Source organism: Oncorhynchus kisutch, linkage group LG26 (genome assembly GCF_002021735.2).
Source record: "Oncorhynchus kisutch isolate 150728-3 linkage group LG26, Okis_V2, whole genome shotgun sequence".
Taxonomy (NCBI): Eukaryota; Metazoa; Chordata; class Actinopteri; order Salmoniformes; family Salmonidae; genus Oncorhynchus; species Oncorhynchus kisutch.
The window spans coordinates 29251965-29262676 of NC_034199.2; positions in this window are offsets into that span (position 1 = coordinate 29251965).

The following is a 10712-nucleotide window of genomic DNA, read 5'->3' on the forward strand; positions in this document are numbered from 1 at the left end:
TTCTGAAGGATGTCTGATTATTCCATCTCAGCATGGCGTATTGCAACACTTAGACATGTCTGTTTCATGTTTGAAATTATACATTTTCATTTAGGCCTACCATTTCTCTCTGACAGGGTCGGTATGTTTATTGTCCACATGAACATTCAGCAAGATGCATGAGGTAGAAGTTCCATTTATGTGTATAGTTTCCTTTGTTATGAGAATATTTCCCGTGATGTATGATATAGCTCTTTCACCATGGATTACCAAGACCTGTAAATGTATCTACACTGAGCAGGATAACCTGCCTTGCCTTCTGCTGATTTCCCTTAATTAAGACTGCTATAAGGTCCCTATTTTACAATTACGTCATCAAAATGTGTTATAAATAAAATAGTGAAAAGGGCTGTCTGATAGCTTCAATAAATAGGCACAGATTTGTAATTTGGACTTGAGACTTGACTTGAAAAAATGTGACTGGACTTGACTTGCTCTTAGAATGTATGACTTGCACTTGACTAAAGACTTGACCCATTCATTCTACTTGGGACTCTACTTGAGACTCAAACCTTGTGACTTGAGACTTGCTTAATAGCCTAATAGTGACTTGGTCCCACCTCTGGTAACTCGGGAAGTCTAGTGGAACTTAGTGTAGTTCAGTGGGATGGAGGCACCCATAGCTGTATGGATCTGTAAAAACCTGCTACAGTAAGTGTATCTTTTTTTATTTGAGGAATTCTTTCCTGCTGATGAACGATAAGGGCCATGTGTATAGAAAGCGGTATTGCAAGTGAGGATTATTGACCTTTCTAAAATGAAAACAGCATCGGGATTGTAGAACCAGTCGTGGGTGAAGCTAACTGCTGAAAACTGTGGGGAGAAGGCAGAATGCCACTAGAGTTTTGGTTTTTGAGCTAGATTGGAAGGACAATACTGCCCTACCAAGCAAAAAGGCAGTAACTGTTCATAGAGTGGAACTGTCACGTCCTGACCGTAGAGATCTTTTTATTCTCCATATTTGGTTGGTCAGGTGGGAAACTCTATGTTCTTTGTTTCTATGTTTTGGCCGGTTATGGTTCTCAATCAGAGACAGCTATCTATCGTTGTCTCTGATTGGGAATCATACTTAGGCAGCCTTTTTACCTTTTGTATTTGTGGGTAGTTATCTTTGTTAGTGGCATTATAGCCTAAGTAAGCATCATGGTCTTGTTCTTTGGTTTGTTGGTGACATTTATCAATAAAATAAATGTACGCTCACCATGCTGCACCTTGGTCCGGTCATTTCCACGACGACAGCGATCGTGACAGGAACTGAGAAACTGTTTTTTATTTACCTTGGTTTCACAGTAATTTTATGTAGTTACTGCTAACATGACTGCCATTTTCTCCAAAACACAATACAATAGAGGCAGGATACTTGTCCACATGATTAAGCATGTATTTAATGTAGTAAAAATGACATTAACAAATTTTAGACCAAATTAGCAGTTTGCCATTTTGCTTGGTAGGGCAGAGTAGTGGCACCAGGAATCCAAGTTCCTAAGAAAAATAAATGATTTAAATCAAAATGTCTGAAATAACTGTAAAAGCTGCAGAACACTCTTAGCTTTAATGGTTCATCATCAGGTTTAGTGCCTCCTCTTCTTAGAGCGACAGCCTCTCTTCTTTTTAATTTTTAAATTTTTTACTTCACCTTTATTTAACCAGGTAGGCTAGTTGTGAACAAGTTCTCATTTACAACTGCGACCTGGCAAAGATAAAGCTAAGTAGTTCGACACATACAACAACACAGAGTTACACATGGAATAGACAAACATACAGTTAATAATACAGTAGAAAAAGTCTATATACAGTGTGCAAATGAGGTAGGATAAGGGAGGTAAGGCAATAAATAGGCCATGGTGGCGAAGTAATTCTAATATAGCAATTAAACACTGGAATAGTAGAAGTGCAGAAGATGAATGTGCAAGTAGAGATACTAGGGTGCAAAGGAGCAAGATAAATAAATACTGAATGGGGATGAGGTAGTTGGATGGGCTAATTATAGATGGGCAATGAGGCAGTGATCACAGAGATCTTGGTTGAAAAGAGCAGAGGTGTATTTGGAGGGCAAGTTGGTTAGGATGATATTGATGAGGGTGCCCGTGTTTACGGATTTGGGGTTGTACCTCGTGGGTTCATTGATCATTTAGATTGTAGGGTGGCCGGGGTGTTAATCATGTCCCAGTTTAGGCCACCTAGCAGCATGAGCTCTGAAGATAGATGGTGGTGTCCAGGGCACAGCTGGGGGCAGAGGGTGGTCTATAGCAAGTGGTAACGGTGAGAGACTTGTTTCTGGAAAGGTGGATTTTTAAAAGTAGAAGCTCAAACTGTTTGGGTACAGACCTGGATAGTAAGACAGAACTCTGCAGGCTATCTCTGCAGTAGATTGCAACACCGCCAACTTGGGCAGTTCTATCTTGTCAGAAAATGTTGTAGTTATGGATGAAAATTTCAGGGGTTTTGGTGGTCTTCCTAAGCCAGGATTCAGACACGGCTAGGACATCTGGGTTGGTAGAGTGTGCTAAAGTAGTATATTAAAAAAACTTAGGGAGGAGGCTTCTGATGTTAACATGCATTAAACCAAGGCTTTTACTGTTACAGAAGCCAACAAATGAGAGTGCCTGGGGAATAGGAGTGGAGCTAGGCACTGCAGGGCCTGGATTAACCGCTACATCACCAGAGGAACAGAGGAGGAGTAGGATAAGGGTACGGCTAAAGGCTATAAGAACTGGTCGTCTAGTACGTTCGGAACAGAGAGTAAAAGGAGCAGGTTTCTGGGTGCAATAGAATAGATTCAAGGCATAATGTACAGACAAAGATATGGTAGGATGTGAGTACATTGGAGGTAAACCTAGGCATTGAGTAATGATGAGAGAGATATTGTCTCTAGAGACGTTTAAACCAGGTGATGTCACTGCCTATGTGGGAGGTTGGAACTAAATGGTTGGTTAAGGCATATTGAGCAGGGCTAGAGGCTCTACAGTGAAATAAGACAATAATCACTAATCAGGACAGTAATGGACAAGGCATATTGATATTAGGGACAGGCATGCATAGCCGAGTGATCATAGGGGTCCAGTGAGTGGTTGGGCTGGCTGGGACACGGCGATTCAGACAGCTAGCAGGCCGGGGCTAGCAAGCTATCAGAAGGGCCTTAGAGGGATGTTGCGATGGAGGAAAGTCTGTTTTAGCCTCTTCGTGTGGTGTCGTCGATAGATGGATTAGATTAGTAGGGTTCAGAGTAGCAGAGGGTTCCAAGTCCAATTGGCAAAATAGGTATAGTAGCCCAAGAAATTGGCTGATGGATCTATTCAGCTAACAGTCCAATATGCTCTAGACAGCTAGCGGGCCACGGCTAGTAGGCTAGCAGATGGGCATAAAGGGGACGTCGCGATGGAAGGGCCTGTTGGAAAAAAAACCTTGGGCAGATTACGTCGGTAGTCCAGTCGTGATGGATAAGCAGGGCTTCGTTGAGTAAAAGGGGCCCAGGCCAATTGGCAAAATAGGTGTAGTGGCCTGAGAAATTGGCCGATTGGCCTATTAGCTAGCAGTCCGATATGCTCTAGACAGCTAGCGGGCCGCGGCTAGCAGGCTAGCAGATGAGCATTCAGGGGACGTCGTGATGTAGGAGCCAGTTGAGTACCCCCTTGAGCAGATTATGTCGGTAGTCCAGTCGTGAAGGATCGGCGGGGTTCCGAGCCCCGTACCGGCAGTAGAAGGGGTCCGGGTATTGTAGCCCAGGAGTGGCTGATGGGCCTCTTCAGCTAGCTTCTTGGGGAAGCTTTGGGAGGTTGACACTGGATGAGCTTTGTTTGCTTTCCAGTTCTCAGTTTCCCACTTAACACCCCTCTTCTCCTGGCCACCTCCTACCTCTTACACGTCCACTATCTAAGGAATACAAACAAGGACATAAAGAACAAACTAATATATAAAGTGTTGTTTTTCATGACTCTTTTTGCCTTGTTTCCAATGAATAACATTGTGTTGTTCTTCTATAGGCTTTCTCAGATGGTCCCATTCTATCCCCAGTACTTGTAGAAGCCACTGGAAACTGATCAGGCCAATACCGTTCAACAAACAAGAGATGTGAGCAGAGAGGACCCAAAGCACACATCCTGCAGATTCCATCCTTCTGTCTGCTCTCCCTTTTTTATTTTATTTATCCGTTATTTTACCAGGTAAGTTGACTGAGAACACATTCTCATTTGCAGCAACGACCTGGGGAATAGTTACAGGGGAGAGGAGGGGGATGAATGAGCCAATTGTAAACTGGGGATTATTAGGTGACCGTGATGGTTTGAGGGCCAGATTGGGAATTTAGCCAAGACACCGGGGTTAACACCCCTACTCTTAAGATAAGTGCCATGGGATCTTTAATGACTTCAGAGAGTCAGGACACCCATTTAACGTCCCATCCAAAAGGCAGCACCCTATTGGCCCTCCAACACTTCCAGCAGCATCTGGTCTCCCATCCATGGACCAACCAGGACCAACCCTGCTTAGCTTCAGAAGCAAGCCAGCAGTGGTATTCAGGGTGGTAGGCTGCTGGCTATGGACCCATGGACTTCTCCAACCTTCCTCCTCAAGACAGGTTCTCCTGTTCCTTCTCTCTCCTCACTCTTCAGCTCAGTTTCCTGGGTAAGAGGTCCTCCAAACATGGCTACAAAGCTGGGCATAGAATTTCTGGTGATCTGGTGAGAAGTGTGTCCAATAGTGGCCTGATTTGTTGTCCAGTGATGGTAGATATTGCTTAGAACTGTGTGTCAATGTTGAAAGGTGGTAGCACTGGCCCACTGTTTCGGGATCATGGGGGGCATCAGGGTCTCACAAAGACCCTCACCATCTGGGATTCCAATGTGTAATGCCAAAACACCCAGATAACAATAGTAGCACACTTCAAAGTCATTTCTCAATAGTGAATAGTCAAATCAGAGAGAATTGAAAAGTAGCCTCCAAAGAAATAGGTGAGTTCTAGTGTTTGGAATGTTTGATTGGACTGTTGGAATTAGGATGTCGTGGTACTGCCATACAGTGGCTTATGATGTCACAGTTGTTAGATATGACTATCCACAAGTTTCCCATGTCCCATGATGCCTTGAGCGAATTATGGGCGTTATTTCTGGTTCAAAGTAAACTAACGGAAGAGCTTGCCAAACTAATAATGATGTGGGAACACAACCTGACAGGGATCAAAATGGTAATATTAGCCTACCTATTAGCCTACCTTTACCCTCCATAATTGATGGTTGGGAAGATGACGTGAAGAAGTGGCCTCGTATCACGTACGGTAGCACATTTACTTACTTAGCTTGCGATGGTAAGGCGATGAGCAACTTAAAAAGTTTGGAGGCGAACCAATACCTACACAGTCACAAAGTCAGTCGGGTGTTATTGAAGGATGTTGGAGACGACCTTGTCTACCTAAAAGCAGACATAGAGCAGAGTCAGAGCCTGCACACATCTCATTACAAGGCGTGGGTACTAGCATCAACGACAGATGTCATACAGACAGCGGGTTGCTCATGTATTGCGGGGCCAGGACGCTCTTGTAGTCACGCTGCAGCAATTCTGTGTAAGATCAGTAAAGTACATACAGTATTAAGAAAACTCTTCAAGTTATGTTTTTGTTATAACGTTGTCATTTAAATTTTTAATAACATAAAACAAAAATGACATTCATCTTCATATTCCATCTATCATCAGTACCACCATTTTGTCTGGCAAAATATATTGTTCCAAAGTCCATTTATTGCATGTTACTGTTCTGAGGTAGGTTCTCCATAGGCACATCATACATTGCATTTTGTCTGCTGCCTTAAGATTTACAATGGGTGTAAGGTGTCATAAAACCCCCCACCTCTATACCTCTCTATCTCTCCCAGCTGGTGGGTGCAAGACTTGTCTCTGTAGGATTGTGGTCCACGGTAACCTGGCCCGAACAGGCCAGTCATGACAGTCCCCCTCTGGTGGGTTCAACTTGGAAGGATTCTTCATGTTGCAACCCACCATAAGAATGACCATCGGGTGTCCCTGTGGATCACCGGTGGTTTACCCTGGTAGGCTTTCTGCAAGCTGCAGATCACCACCAGAATGGGCATGGGAGGTCTGGCGGTGACTCTGCGTTCAGGCCCATCGTCCGGTTGTCCCGGCTAGTGGATCTAGGCAGTACAGTAACGTAGGCAGACGTTAATAACACACAACACTCAGGCAATACATCACTACATTTCTTCCCCAAATTAGTGGCATTGTGGCACTAACTGGTGGTTGTATGGGGAACTTGTTTATGGCTCTATCGCTTCCTAAGGAAATTAAACAAAATGAATAAAAACATAAATAAAATATATACAAAATATAGCTACCACAACTAATCATCTAACTTGGACTATGTTCTATATACGTCTAATATACGTCTTGGCTCTATCATGGCATTGTCTCTAATGTCATATATAGGGCAATCCTACTTAAAGGTGGGTAGTTAAGGCACTTTGAAAAATGACACCCTAAATGACAAAGCTTACATTGGTGACATTACAGGGCTGACCAAGCAAATTCGGGAGAGGAGGCTGGGGATGGATCCTCTGATGGGGTTTCAGGATCTATTGCCAACTTTCCCGAAAATCGCTTCCGTCCCACAGGTGATCCAAGTATAAGACCTCATTAGGTCTTCCATTGCACGTGTGCGCCTGTATACGTAGCAGGTGCACACGCCATGGGAAATAAGACCAAGGATCATGGTAACAGTCAGGATACTGTACGGCACCGTCTAAGAGCGGGCAACAGACCAATCGTTTAGCTTGTAGTCAGTCGGGTCAACTAAAAGTGCCCCATCCAGTGTGCAAAGATCAACAGTCATGGGTCCCTAGTACTGGATTTGGTTTTGAATGGCTTGTGGTAACTCAAGGGAACGCTTAGCAAAAACATTTCAATCTCTTTGTCTATCTTGTCGTCGGGAAGTTGGTATAGAGCGAGGTCATTTATGATAATTGCCCCCGCTGGTACCTTAACAAAAACAGTCTGGTTGGGGAGGTTCAATTGGGTGGTTGAGTCATGGTGTTCGTAATTCATAGTGGCGGACACGAACGGGGTGTTAACCAACCATCGATTCCCTACAACCTCCACTTGTGTGGTGGTGGCACCATCCCTTGCTGTTAGTTTGGCTCTACAGTGTTCTTCGCTGGTGATAGGCTTAAGACCACAAAAACGCTCAGTGTTATCCCTGACGAACGGTTTGCTAGGACAGAGGTAGTGCACGTCTTTGGTTAGAGTACACATTATCAGGTTAGAAATCTGGATTGTTTTCCTGATAAGCTACGACTAGGGGTGTGGCAATTTTCACGTGGGTCTTGTGGCGCCAAAATCCTACATTTAGAACCGTTTTCAATCTATAGATATTCTCCAGTTCAACAACCGGCAGCGTCAGTAAAAATCCCACTTCATTACGTTCAAGATCAATGTTTATTGGGATTGCTGACCCCAGACTATAGGCCAAATGTGATTGTAACGGCCTTATCGTGGTTGTAGTAGCTGAGGTCAATATGTTGTGTACTTTTGAGAGGGGCACTAGATATGAGGGGATTCTATTCATGGCCAAGTGATCCATATAAGAGCTAACTTCACGGAGAAAGTCCTCCAATAACAATTGAACCAATTGGACATGGGCATAGTCATGGTTCATGAGCTCTACTAGCTTTCCTATAGACAGGAGGATTTTGTTCCGAAAAGTAGAGTGTGTGTTTACCACCAGAATAGTGTTCTGGAGAGACTTTCTCACATTTTGCAACCTGAGTGCCTGTGCTTTCATCTGTTGCTGGATAAGTGGCATCTCTTCAGTAATCTCCTTAACATTTCTCTTGACTGTGGCTAGACTGACTGCGTTGACGGCAATGGTACCTAGGGCAAATAGCAACCCTACGGCTTCAGCTAAATCAAGTCAAATTTTATTGGTCACATACACATGGTTAGCAAATGTTAATACGAGTGTAGCGAAATGCTTGTGCTTCTAGTTCTGACCGCTTGTGCTTCTAGTTCGAGAGAAGCGCCCCGACTAATTGTTTTTCTCACCTGGGCTCTGCTAATTCTGACTGTGCGACTGTGAACTTTTGGAGTTGGGCCAACATATGGGCAGAGTCTAGCAGGGCGTGCTTAACTGGGTGGTCCAGTCAGTCCCGGCCCAACTCAAATGTGCTGCAGGTGGAATGTGTTGGCGGTATACGTCCTCTGCATCTAGGTGTGTGTACTCTGCAGTTAGTTATAAGGAGTCATGGATCATCGCTGAGAACGATTGCCGTCGGGGGTCTGCTCATGATTACATCTGCTTCGTTGGTTTTGACCAGGGTGCAGAGTTTCAGGATCAATTGCTTTGTAAAGAAAAATATTTTGACAACAATTTTTCAGATTTTCCTATTTTGGACAGCACAGCGCAGGACAATATCAATAGTGACAACAAATGTATGTATTGTAGCTGGGAAGATAAGAAAATATGTTAGCTGCAATGTACTGATGGCCAGGAAGGGATGAGCTGAGGATACTTCTGACTTGCTAGGTTTCTATCTATTCGGTGCTGGCTTGCACCCCTTCTATTCCAATGGGGGGGGGGGGGGGGGGTGTACGACTTTATTTGGTTCCTGTGAACCCACTTTAACGTGGCGTTTAGTCGAAATTTGTTGATTCTCGTGTGGCTTGGTGTATATGTAGTACCACAGCTTATCCTTGACCTCGAACACCTGGTGTGAGGCCTTTTTGTCGTAATAGGTCTTGTCACCTTCTGCAATTCTTTCCTTCAGTGTATGCAAAGGTAGTCTGGAGGTGGGTTTGCAAGTCCGTCACATGGCTGCGACGACATCTCCCGGTTGGTACAGGAGATGCAGTGGAAGCGTCATTTGCCCGTCATCATCTCGAAGGGTGTTATTCCCGTAGACCTGCTGCGTGTGGCTCAGATCGCCATCAGTACCAGTGGGAGTTTGATGTCCCAATCTTTGTGGTTGGCTGCCACATATTTCCTCAGGATTCTGATGATTGTTTTGAAGGCGAGGTCAGTACAGGTGCATCAAAGCTGGGACCGAGAGACTGAAAAACAGCTTCTATCTCAAGGCCATCAGACTGTTAAACAGCCACCACTAACATTGAGTGGCTGCTGCCAACACATTGACTCAACTCCAGCCACTTTAATAATGGGAATTGATGGGAAATGATGTAAAATATATCACTAGCCACTTTAAACAATGCTACCTAATATAATGTTTACATACCCTACATTATTAATCTCATATGTATATGTATATACTGTACTCTATATCATCTACTGCATCTTTATGTAATACATGTATCACTAGCCACTTTAACTATGCCACTTTGTTTACATACTCATCTCATATGTATATACTGCACTCAATACCATCTACTGTATCTTGCCAATGCCGCTCTGTACCATCACTCACTCATATATCTTTATGTACATATTCTTTATCCCCTTACACTTGTGTCTATAAGGTAGTAGTTTTGGAATTGTTAGCTAGATTACTTGTTGGTTATTACTGCATTGTCGGAACTAGAAGCACAAGCATTTCGCTACACTCGCATTAACATCTGCTAACAATGTGTATGTGACAAATACAATTTTATTTGATTTGAATACATAAGTATAAAATATATGGATAAGCAGTGACAGAGTGGATACGATGCAATAGATAGTAAAGAATAGATAGTGAAGTATACAGTATACATTACATACATATAAGATGAGTAATGCAAAATATATAAACATTCTTAAAGTGGCAGTGTTCCATTTATTGAAGTCGCCAAAGATATCAAGTCTGTAGGTAGGAAGCCACCTCTCTGTGCTAGTGGTGGCTGTTTAACAATCTGATGGCCTTGAGATAGAAGCTGTTTTTCAATCTCTCTGTCCCAGCTCTGATGCACCTGTACTGACCTCGCCTTCTGGATAGAAGTGGGGTGAACAGGTAGTGGCTAAGGTGATTATTGTCCTTGATGATCTTTTTTGCCTTCATGTGACATCGAGTGTTGTAGGTGTCCAGGAGGGCAGGTAGTTTGTCCCCGGTGATGCGTTGTGCAGATTGCACCACCCTCTGGAGAGCCCTGTGGTTGTGGGCGGTGCAGTTGCTGTACCAGGCAGAGATACAGGACGCTCTCAATTTTGCACCTGTAAAAGTTAGTGAGGGTTTTGGGTGACAAGAAGGCACTGTTGTGCCTTCTTCACCACACTGTCTGTGTGCGTGGACCATTTCAGTTTGTCGGTGATATGTACACCAAGGAACCTAACACTTTCCACCTTCTCTACTACTGTCCCATCGATGTGGATAAGGGTGTGCTCCCGCTGCTGTTTCCTGAAGTCCACTCTCATCTCCTTTGTTTTGTTGACGTTGAGTGTGAGGTTATTTTCCTGACACCACACTCCGAGGGCCCTCACCTCCTCCCTGTAGGCTGTCTCATCGTTGTTGGTAATCAAGCCTACCACTGTAGTGTCGTCTGCAAACATAATGATTGAGTTGGAGGCGTGCATGGCCACGTTGTTGTGGGTGAACAGGAAGTACAGGAGAGGGCTGAGAACACACCCTTGTGGGGCCCCAGTATTGAGGATCAGCAAAGTGGAAATGCCTTGTATGCATCGCGGAAGTTAGAGTAGCAGTAGTCGAGTGTGTTACTTGCTCGTGTACTGCAATCGATATGCT